Genomic DNA, 12,997 nt, shown 5'->3' with positions numbered 1-12,997 from the left:
TTAAAAAAGAAAAAAAAATCCTCTAATCGTTTGCTAAATTTAATTTTCTTGAATCTCATTCAGTCAGTCAGCAGAGAGCAATGTGCAGCTTTGAAAGAAAGCAACAGACATTCCTCATCATGAAACATAATGACTCACATATTCTGTCTCAAACACACACCTACACACGCAGACGAGTGCCTGCCCTTCAACAAAGGCTTTTTAATTATCTTTCATTGATTTCAGGGCTCTGTTAATCTCAATCAAAGATCCCACTAATAGCTCGGAAACTGTCGGGGAGGAGTGATGGAGAATGAATCGAGTGAATAAGTAACATTTTCAACTTGTCTCTTTTTTCCAGTCACAACTTGGAAAGACTTAAAGCGGAATACTAATTTAATGAAACTGGATTCAGAGGAAGTTTCCAGAGCAAGAAGCATTTATATTTTATTTTAAAGCAGTTTGCTTTGTCACTGTCACTTGTTTTTTAGACTTTACAATCTCCCTTGAGAAAAACTGTTTCTGTGTCACTTCTGGATTGGCAAAGTATATTTGCACAGCATGCAATGTTTCCACTAAAATACAGTGATTTGTACAGTTAAATAATTGCAAATTAAATAATGAGGACAGAGAAAGAATATATTTCAGATTTTATTGTGGTCATGTCTCCCTCACTCATGTAATCTGTCCCGCTGTGATAATGTTCATTACTCTTGTATTTGTGTGTAAATGTTGTCATACACAATCTGTTGACAGGGTTGGATGTATGAAGGCACACTGCTGTTGTTGACATTGTCCTGTCTCACTGCTTTTTAATCTCACACTTATGTCCAGAAGCTTTCTCCTCTCTCATCACCATGGTCTGAAATATCTCAGTATAGTCTCCAAAATGTCAAAGCAGACGTCCAATTATTGTGACCTGTTCCATATTTGAGCTGAAACATGAACATTCATTTATTTATCAATCCATCAGTCCCACCCTTTCTCTGCCAAGTGCTCAATCAAACTCACCTGACTGTTGTTCTATATCAAGTCTGGACAAGTGGCATGAATTGAACTGAAGATACTTGTGTTCAACATGTTTTCAGTTCCATCCAGATATTTTCCTCACACCTATCCAAATTGTACAGATTGAAAAATTATGATTGGTTATTTGTGACCAGTAACTTTTGCACAATAATACATAATACAAGAGTATAAAAAAGGCAGTTGTCTCAGTTTGCAAATGTGGGTCAAAAGAGGTGAAGAAATGATGACCATCATAATGACCATGGTGTGATGCACTCTAATCAAATTTGATGCATGGTGCCAAGTTATTAAAATAAAGAACTCTCATAATATTTTCACGGACAGTGAAAACCAAATGTCGGCACAGGACATGAAAATCGCTCCAGACATTTTCCGGTATTGGTAAATTTCAAAGAACTCCATTTGTATAACAGCAGTGGGTAGCACTTACCTGTTATCCACTGAACAATCATTCCTCAATAATCTCACTCACATTCACTTATTTATGCATTAATGTACCGCTCTCTCTCTGTTGTCAGATACACTGTCACTATATGACAGCCCTATTCTGTCCTAAGAGGCATCATGTCTGTCCGTCCTTCTGTCAGTCAGTGTTTTAGAGTTCAGTATTTGAATCAGGTGTTGATACTGTAGAAAGGGAGAATCAAAGAGGTGGACAGGGAGGGTGGAGATGGGTTGATAAGAAAGTGTGTGTGTGTGCTATCGTGCGGGTGTCTCCTCCTAACACCGTTGCCTAGCAACAACCATGCTGTGTCACCACAGAGACAGAGGTGATGATGTCACTGGAGATCATAGAGAACACATTCACAAGACAAATACACATATACACACCTTGAACAGGGCTTAAAGAAACATAAGCAAACAGATTTATTATAATATATAAAAAATGTTATAGTAAATTGTTCCATCAGCTTAACTGCCACTGTAATATTAAATCATATTATAACCTGTACTTAGCGGCCAGTTTAAACATTATAATTGCACTTTTGTTAGTGAGAACCATTGTGAACACACACTCAGACACATAGCAGTGTGAGGACCAGGTGTGTAGCCTTGACATCAAAGTGTGGCTAGTCATGTCAGGACAAATGGAAAAACAGAGTGATGAGAAAGAAGAGAGCTAAGGACTTTTATCCAGAATGTTTTACAGCTTCAGTCACAGAATCATAGAATCAATAAAGTTATGGTGGGGTTGTTAAAAAGCAATGAAGAATAGAAATAGAAATAACAGCAGTGCAGTAAATCATTCAAACAAATATATATATATAAACCACACATGAACAGTAATAAAACCAATTCAGTTTCATTTTATGAACAACATTAACTTTAAAAATCTTCACTGCAGGTAAACCAGAGCACAAAGTTGTCTAACTTCACTCTGCACCATATACTGTTTATAAAAAGCTCTGCACACAACACAGCAAACAAACACTAAAGAGTGACATTGTAATGTAGATTTGTTTGACTCACTAAAAAGTAAAAAATTCTGAAGTATCTCCGGAGTGCTATCACAGGACAAGAAGATAGAATGGACACTGCTCTAGTATAAAGAAAGAAGGAAAAATAACAGTGTTAACTGGATTTTAGGGACATTAGCACTTAGATCAATCTCCTTTGAAATGGTATTGACCAATTACTGGGATGTCACTCAGCAGTTGTTCATACCAAAATGCGGATGATTGTGTGATGATAAGAAAGACTGATGTGTCATATATGCTGTGATAGACACAATTCTGAGAAAGGTGAAGAATATGAATATTGGGGCTGTAATATACAAATGTATCACTGCTTTTTTTTATCATTAGTGAAACACTGGTTACTGCTGCCTGGCTTTCTGCTGAAGTCCTCAGAAGCCTGTTTAAAAAAACATCTTGCATGTTTGCAGACAATCATGACTGACAAAAAGGACAAAAAAAGATTTGAATTTTGATAGTATTTTTCAGATTTTCAGTGGGATTTGCAGGATTGCAGGTCACAGTTCACATGTGGTCAGCTTTGACTGGTCTTATCTGTTTTGTACAATCCTATGGCAGTGATGATCTCTTACACTGTGTGAGTGCTCAGTATTTGTTTTCAACCTTTGTTGACTGCTGCCATTTAACTAAATACTAAAGTGGCCTTGTGTTTTTTCTCTTTCATCATTAATTTGTCCTTCCTCTTTCCCTGTTTCTTAAGGTGCATACCACAGGAAGATCTGATTGGTTAGTAGGGGCGGATATAGTCTATTAAAAGATATGACCACATCTAAGAGGTGAGTGTCTCTGCTGCTTGTGTATCTCTTTAGCCATTTTCAGGCATGACCTGTGGATAAAGTCTGGAAAATTGGGTCCAGACTTTATCTGCAGTTTGCCTTTCAAACATGCAAAACACAGCGGGAGGTTCTCAGCACAGACGCGCTCGCAACTGCAACAAATTCTCTGCATTAATCAGGCGAGCGCAGATCCAGTCGGGTGCAGCAGGCAGAGGCAGGAAGTGATGCATTACAGTTTCTCTCCATTGCTTTGGCTCATTTCACGAAACAGAAATGACATTCTCAAAACAACACGTGCAAACCTCCAAACCACTGGGCACTTGTTCACAACAGATTGGAATATCTCATTCCTTTAATCAAATTGCAATTGTATTAGCACATCCTTGCAATGACAAGTACAATTTCCAACAGCTTGCACAAATTTCAAATGATTTAGCACACCTTTGCAAACTGTTAGGTACAATTGCCTTCAGTTAGCCCAATTACCAATTGAATATATATTGCTGGTGAAAACTGACTGTCGCTTCTCAGTCAAGTGGTTGTTCTCTGCAGAACATGTTGGCATAATTTCATTGTTTACATCATCACCTGCACAATAGTTCACTCTACTGTCAAAATCGTACAGGCACATAATGCCATGAAAAACATCATGGTATATACTGTAATAAGGATCTCTTGGATCATCGGCTTAATTTTCAGGTGCAACTAGAGCTTTAGTAATCAAGGTTGAGTTTCACACATCTGATCACCAGTCACACAGTAAGTTTACAGTTTTTCTCAATTGCTTTGCTCATTTCACGAAACAGAAATGACATTCTCAGAGCTCTAAGTGCAATTGGCAAAAGAGCCCATATGGTTCAGCACAACTACATTGATCACCTTCAAAAGGTCATATCTCACTATGCCAAATTTTAGTTTGGATGTGCTTATTGTTTGACAGTATATTGTGCTGTACACATTTTCTGTTACTGTAAGCACGATGTATGGCAATTACTGTAACAATTTCCATGGTAGTATGAGTTCAATAAACATATTTTATGTGAAACCTTGAATAAATATTTTTTCTGTTTGATACACATAATATTCTGGAAAGAAAACATCTACTGTAACCATTCAGTGACCATTCAAGGACTGAGCCAAGATTGAAATGTGCACATGAGGGATATTTCTATGGTCCACTGCCATACTGACAAAACATCTAAACATTTTGACCTGTAGTGTTTAAACAATGCCAAAGGGACTTTTCATTTTGGGGGCACTGACTATTTGTATGAGAAAAGGATTTAGTTTTGACTGATGAGTTGTCTGTTTTGGGAGAGATATGACCTTTTGCAGGTGTGCTATGGAGTTTTGCTGAACCATCTATGTTATTTTGAGAGATGAGCCACAGCAATCGAGAAGGAAATTTTCATTTTGGGGGCACTGACTATTTATATGAGAAAATGATTTGCTTTTGAAACTTGAGTTAACTGTTTTGGGTGAGATATGACCTTTTGAAGGTGATCTATGTAGTTGTGCTGAACCATATGGGCTATTTTGCCAATTGCAATTAGAGCTCTGAGAATGTCATTTCTGTTTCGTGAAATGAGCCAAAGCAATGGAGAAAAACTGTAATTCCACAATGGAGATCATGTGATTGCTCTTTTACAGCACATCAAAAAAAGTGTGTAGCTCCACTTTTTCACCAAGAGATTTGTATTCAATTTTGCGTCTGTCACTTATTAGATGCTTCATCTACCCCTTCATTAGCACACTGTGAATCCAGCGGGGATCCCCTGCTGTGTCCTCACATCGGATTCTCCAGATTTTCTGCTGACTTCATACTAGGAGACCAGGTGGAGAAAGTCTGCAGATAATCCGGAGGCTCTCACTCAATGACATGTGTGTTTACACTTGCATCTCTTCCGGAGAAAGTGCAGAGTATCTCTGTTGTTGAGTGCATGTCTAAAAGCTTTTGTGTTTCATAAAAAATATCCATAATTAGGGAATATTGCCTTTTCAATTTGGTAGAATGTAGGGTTGCTCGATTATGGAAAAAATCATAATAACGATTATTTTGGACAATATCAAAATCACGATTATTCAAACGATTATTAATGTGCCCTTATTATGAAGTCTATTGTTTCTTCTTTAAATGACATGACCGTGCGCAATAAAGTGAATCACTTCTGGTTCAGGTAAACAGCGATGATGGCTGCGTGTCTTATTCCTCCGTGAAACCAGGATATCGGTGCCCGGTTATTCAAACCCTTAATGATGGCAACCCTAACACTCTCTGACCGGCTGACCGGCGTGGAGAAATGCGGGTCCGGTATGACCGGTCTGAACCGCCAGGCGGGAGCGTGCTTGAGAATAGCGGTGCGCGGCGCGGCCCCTACATGGTCTGCGGCTGCCCTCCCTGCTTTTCCACTCGCGCTGTTTTTTTCACCGGGGGTCACCACACACACAACTCTCCTCCTTCACTTTACAGCTGCTTGAGAGTGAGTGCCAGTCAGCTGGGCCGCTGAATGCTTTAGGGGAAGGACTGAATTGCGCATGCAAGTCTCTTTCGAAAAAAATTCCAAATAATCGCTTCAACTCGATTAAAGTAGTTTGGAGATCGTTTGACCCCATAATCGTAATCACGATTAAATTTCGATTAATCAAGCAGCCCTAGTAGAATATATGTTTTGCATAGATCACTAAAGCTGCTTTCATGTGTGATGTAAGCTGGTGACAGGGCACGGTCTCAGTTAAATTGCTCAAAAATAGCTAAGAGGTTAAATATCTACGTTTATAGAAAACAAGACTTTGTTTCTGTTTGGGAGCCTCTAGCTCTCACACATCGGTGGCAGGGAACATGACCTGCCTCTCTCCACTCACTCATCAAAAGAACCTCTTCCTTCCAACAAATATGAGTTTTAGAATTGTGAGGTATGTGTGGGGATTGTTAAAATACACAAAAATCTGCAATTACAGCTTTAAAGGTAGAGACGATAAGTTGTTTCTAAAACAGTTTATGAAAATTTACAACCATTCCAATAAATTACCTGATTTGCTGGCATACCTGTCTGTCACTAAGCAACCTGCCTGCCTGCCTGCAAGCACCCTGGCTGTGCTCTCACTGCACATGACCGGAGTCTTCAGCTGAGGACACATACACAATGAAACAGAGACGATAGTCCAATTTTTGCGATCGAGCCACAAAAGAGTTGTATTCTTGCAATTGTCAAGCATTGGTTGCAAGTGTAGCCTACTAGATTTTCCAGGATTACCAACCCTATCTTTAACTGTGACTCTTTCATAACAAATCCTTCCTATTATTCAGGCGTGAGGGGGGTTAACAGGATGTGTCCAAGTCGACACATTCAAATTCGACTCTTAACGACGTCATTTACACCATGTTTTTTGCCTCAATATCACTTGGAGGACACCACTTGAGCAGTATGGAGGAATGTTATATTTTGTTTCTTGTGTAACAAAAATATAAAAAAATATAAAAACTAAACGTTTCATTAAGTAAAAGTGAATCAATTGGATATTGAGTAATGCTATTATTTGTACATTTCTGCTTATATAAAAGTAAAGGATTCAACTCCCCTATTTCATGAGATCACTTTGATGCCTTCTCTATTACATTTAAAAAAACTCAATCACTTTTTTTTCAAAACCGAGATCTATTGCAAAGCCACAGTGCAATAAAGACAATGACATCTCAACCACACATCCATTTAATATCACTGAGCTGTGACTTTAGAATGGAGCCACTTTAGATGAACATCCTTTAAACTCTGTGTGTGTGTGTGTGTGTGTGTGTGTGTGTGCGTGTGTGCGTGTGTGCGTGTGTGCGTGTGTGTGTGTGGATCTTTTCTGAGTTTCTCGGCTGAATATGTTTTCCCTCTTTGAGCCAAGGGTTTTGTCACCGTAGCGACCAACCATGCTGTCTTTGATCTATGAGACTAGCTTCCTGTCTCTCTCTCTCGCTCTCTCTCTCTCTCTCTCGAACACACACACAGAGAGAGCTTTAGTGTATACACACACACTCTCTCTTCACACCCTTCCTCATACAAACTCTCTCAATCACACACACAACCCGTCAGATCAATAATAAAGGTGTATTGTTGTCCTGCTATAGAGGCCTCTGCTACCCTCTCCCCCTCCCTCTTTGCTCCTTGGTCTCTTGGTCCCTTTTTTTGCCTTTTTGTCACCCTATACCCATTTTTCCTCCTCTCTCCCCGTCCATTTTCTTTCTATTTTCCTCATTTTTTTCTTTTCGACCCCCCCGCCCTCTCTCATGTTTTTCCCTCTCCCACTTCTGCTCTCCTCTCCCCTCGTCTCCTCTCTCTCCTCTCCCTCTCTGGCACATGAAAGCAGAGATCAGCTCGAGCTTTGAAGTAGTGGAGACTGGCACACTCCCACTGGTTTAGTGGTAGGAGGAGGGGAGCAGAGGTTTTCGGAGAAAGGGCAGGAGATGAGAGGAGTTATGAGGGGAGAGAGAAGAGGAGAAGAAGGAAGGGGGGATGGGTGGAGATTGGTTTTAATTCAGAGGAGGAGGAGGAGGAGGAGGAGGAGGAGGTGGGCCAGAAAAGTGAAGATGGAAGAAAGTGTGAAGGAGAGGGGAGGTCTGGGCTGAGATCCTAACCTAAATGATGTCATTCAGCCTTCACCATGGCAACCTGAGGAATGCTTTTTCAAAACCTCAAGCCTGATCAAGTGTGGTGGGGGGTGGGAGGGGCCGTGAGGCCCAAAAACCTGATCCCTAGTTTATTGTGTCAGTCAGTTAGACAAATGAAACCGTCAGCAGTGCTGAGCACTAATGCCTGCTCAGGCTGCAGAGCTGCCAAACTACAAAACTACTCTAAAATCTTGAGCTACAGTTTGTGAAGAATTTTACCAAAGCGCATGAATACCTTCAATATGTAGAAATATCCTAAGCTGCAGCACAGTTTTACAAATCTTTTTATTCTTAAATCATTGTTTCACTCTAGTTTCTCCCCATTGTAAGGGCAGGGATTTCTTACTAGAGCAAACCATAAAGTATCATCTATATAGAGCGTGATGAGAAGAGTTGATGGTTTGAGGCAAAGGTTTGGAGCCACTGGTATAAGGAACATGACATTGGTACATTTCATGACAGTGTAGACCATGCTGAAGGTCTGCGATTAATCCACTGAGGTAATCTCACAATGAACCAATTAACTGTGTTAATTGGTTCATTCACTGTGAAGAGAGATGAAGAATGTAAATTAATGAAACAGTTTGAGGAAATTCTAGTTTCCTGCTTTTATCTGAAATGGTTGAAAAAACACATGTAGTGTAAACTAATGTGCTGCTGCACCCTTCATTCAATGTGATCCAAAACCATCTGTTTCATTTCCAACTATCCTCTGTGTAGCTGATGGCTGTGGAAGTTTAATGAGCGACCAAACTAAAGTTTGGGCAAAAACTTTATGGATCCAATTTATTTATTTTCCAAATCTACACACTTTCAAGGACTTCTGAGGCCTCTGGGAGATATGTTATTAGCTTAATTAAATAGTGTTTTAATCAACTAAAGGGTGTAAGTGTTTTTTATGCTGGCATGGATGCCCTCACCTGGGATGAAGCTAAGAGGGCAAGGGGGGGAAATAGGAGGGGAGGGAAGGAGTGAGGTCATAGACCTGAGTATATTTTTAGTAAACCATAACAAATATGTCATGTGGCAGAGTAAAGTAAAGAGAAATCCAACCTATGTAACATCAAAAATGACAAAGGAAACTTCTAACATACTACGTGACAGTAATTTAAAGACAACAACTCACAGGAAGTCATTTCAAAAGAACTGGCACAAGAAACTAAACTGAATCCGCAGGAATCACGACCAGTGAGAAACTAAACCAGCAGCTCAGACCAGAGTGGAGACTCAGTATAGAAACTGTAACTCTCAACAGAGTCTATTCATTCAGTCCATGCGGCACAATCCACCTCAACACAACCTTGAATCCTTTCATTGTCATTTTCAACAACACGCTTCCACTAACAACACGCACCTCCAGCAGTTTGCATCGGCCCCCCCACTCCCCACCTCAGTGCCTCTTCCCCAGTGTCTGACTTTTTTATTTTATAAATGATCCTATAGTCATCAGTTGATCATTCTGTGACGTTGTTCCTCGTCAATCCATCTTTAAATAAGCTCAAATTGGTTTCATCGTTTGAGTACATTTGTAGTATTGTTTAAATAATGTTCACCTGACAGCTGCATTTTAATGTTTGCCATCAACCCTTTACAACAGTGATGTTTATGACGGCCAGCAGGGGACTTCCTCCATTTTTTGTCATTGTGTCATGCCCCTAGGGGCAAAGGAAAGAAAACCTGTCTCCTTTATTTTATATATTATATGTATTTTGCATTGCCCCTAGAGGGCAGGTACGATACTGCATGCTTTTACCCAGCACACCTGTAGTGTCAGTTCACCGCGGTGAAGGCATAAGCCGAGAGTGATGTTGTATGATGTCTTTCAATACTTCGAGCCCATTGAAACAAAGGTCTTTTACCCATTTAGAACCACTTTGAGTGCTTTGACCTTAACCTACAAGACTTATTGTGTATTCACATGGTGTTGGAATAATTGCAAATTACTTCACCACTGGGAATGTTCACATGAACGCTATCTCAAGTCAGTTTCACGAGTGGCCAAGTTGCTGACATCACCACTTATAAATCAATTAACATAATTGACATGGCTTCAGAACTCGGGAAATGGGACCTTCAAGGGAGCATGTGATTGCACGTTTATTTTAGGTGGTGTTAATTAAGTTATTAGGTCAAATCTTGGATATATTCATTGAGGCAAAGGTAAGATTGGAGTCGCAGTTGAATTTCCATGCAGACTGATACCATTGACCTGTGGGTTTGTGTAACATCTAATGTGTGGGTCCGAAGAGAGTGAGAGAAATATGAATACGAAAAGGTACACTGGAAGCTTTGCATCAACACTTAAAAATTCACAAAAATAGGTTAAATGGATTTAACCCAACAGAAAAAAAAATCTGGAAATATATCTCTTTATACCTGTAATCCTCAACTGATCATCCCTTTCAGCCTTTTCTATTTAACGGGGTTGAAATGGTCTAGACGTGCACCAACACGAGCTGCTAAGTGCTAACCTGTTACTCAGGTGAGTCAAGTCCATAGAGGAAAGTCCTCATGTGTCACCCCCCTTCAAAGAAAATACCTTGGTACAATCTGTTCAGCCTCTATGGTGACAGGGCAGAGCAAACAATAGCAGATATGTGCACCTGTTTCCTGGGTGGGGCCAAACACAGTCAAACCTTCACAGGTGAAAGGATAGTAGACACATAGTATTGAAGTACCTACTGGTACCTTATTTACATTATGTTATGTTATGATCTGCACATTTTAACCCTTGATGGTCGAGTTCTACACGGCCATCATTGAGTCCATCCTCACCTCATCAATTACTGTCTTGTTCATTGTAAGATGCAGTGATTGAAACCAATCACTGCATCTTAGCACCGCACGTGTCAATAACTTATTGTTCTTACTGTATATTTTCAAATGAACGAACCAACGAAGGCAATTTCCTGTATGTGTAAATAAACTTGGCAATTAAAATAATTCTGATGCTGATTCTGAATTCTGATTGTATGGAGTTCGGGTCTGTGGGACCCTTTTTCAATGTTTGCTAAAAGAAAAATGATAAATAATTTTTTCAACCTCAGACTACATATACGGTGTTCAGTTCCACTGGACCCAGGACTACGAAAAGTGTCAAATTGTACATTTCCAGCACCGCTGCTCCCACATTCCTGCACATTTTACCCTCTGTCCTGCAGGAAACATTCTATATTTTTTCTCACACTATCCCAGCTGCAAATTGGGGGCGGTATACAACAAATAAATAGCTTTGACTGTGTTACTCCTCATCACATGAAGATCATCCATGGTGAAAAGATTCTCTGCTCAGAGGGCCTTAGAAATGATTTTTGAAGAGAGAGAATCTTTGGAACACAATGAAGAGGAAGAGTTTACAGAATATGAAGATCATGTTTCTGTAAATTCAGAGTCTGACAGTGAGTTTGAAGAAGAGGATGAGATTGACCGTCAACCAGCTACTAAAAAAATTCATCTGCAGCCAGCCCCAGGACCAGGCCGTCCGCAGCCGGTCCACCAGACCCGCAAACATTGGCGCAGTGACCAAAACATCAACACCACACAAGGGTTAAAGAAAACCTGTGTAAACATTATAACTGTGAAAAGGTGAATTAACAAGCAAATATCTGATTGTGTCCCAGGTGTGTCACATTGATGTTGTTCCACTGGTTGCTGAAATCCTCCAGGAGATCTCTGGATCGTAGTCAAGTCAACTGGGTTGGCGAGTGAAACAACTTTACATACCATTAGATATCTTACGTGGTGGAGCTTATTCTCCAAACAAACTCATCCTCATCAACTCTAACACTTCTCCTCGCTGGCTGGACCGGATCATGTCGGTTCATGTCGGGTAAATAACTCCGTACGGTCCCGTTAGCATCGCCTGCAGGCTAGCGGAGCTAAACTAACAAGCCATGTACAGGTACCTGCTCATCACTACTAACACAATACTAAACTTGACTTACCACAGAAACGGGAGCGCAGACTACTCTAGCTTCTCTGTCAGGAGAACAAACCGAAGATCAAACCGTATTATTCATCCGATATGTGAGTGAAACCTGTCCACAGTCTCAGGTCATGTTAGCCTGTTAGCCTGTTAGCTCCAGTGAAGCCGAGCAGGCAACAGGCTGGGAGCTCGAGTCGCGTTTCGCATTATTCGAGTCGAGTTGCTAGGCAGATTTCGTGGGGCACATCTGAAAGTGCCCCCCCCACTCAATGTTAACTTCGGCCTGTGTGGTCCACGCTCATTGGTGTTTCCATGGCAACAGTCTTAAGCTTGGGCCGTTGCCCCCAGAGCAGAGACGGACGGCAAGAGAGAAGCTCAGTTCACAGAGCAAGCACACAGACAGAAACACACACAAATCAAATGACTCCAAAACAAGACTATAATGCTTGTGAGTCAAGTTTATTCACACACACATTCACGCTACTTTGCATATAAAATTAAATAAAATATATTTTGCAACAAAGTACACATGTATTGAGCTTTGTACACAACAGCGACATCTGGATCTGGTGGGGCAGTGCCCCACGTGCCCCTATTGTAGAAACGCCACTATGTGGTTGGTTGATTCTGAGACAGGCTCCTGTGAGCTGTGAGACACCAGTGAATCTGTCCATGTACTATCAGAGCGCTCACTCAACTCTACATGACTCTCATTACATTCACAAATTGGATCAATGTCTGTAATAAATATTGCCTTGTCACGACAATAATTTGACAGCTCAATCAAAACATCCATCCAGTGTCATAGGATTACAGTGAGGGTGTTAATCCAGCCTGTCAGAGGCATCACAGCTCTGGCCTCTGGGTTTGCCTGGTCTCATCCACTCAGTATTGGAGGCAGAGAGTCTGAGGCTGCAGCTTTGGACAACACACTTTTCAGCTGCTGCCAGCATTTCTCCTTTCCTGTATGCATCACACACCGAGGCTGTTTGTGATCAGGAGTTAAGATACCACACAAATTAAGCAGTTTTCTTCTGCAGGCTGACAACAGGGACCGGAGCTGCCAATATACAGACTGAGGTAGTTCGCTAGAATGTCAGATAACTTCGTCAGGTCGTTGTTGGGTCTGTTGCCTAATACGAGGTGCATTTAATTTCTG

Source organism: Pleuronectes platessa, chromosome 10 (assembly GCF_947347685.1).
Source record: "Pleuronectes platessa chromosome 10, fPlePla1.1, whole genome shotgun sequence".
NCBI classification, from domain to species: Eukaryota; Metazoa; Chordata; class Actinopteri; order Pleuronectiformes; family Pleuronectidae; genus Pleuronectes; species Pleuronectes platessa.
Note: the sequence above shows the minus strand (reverse complement) of the source record.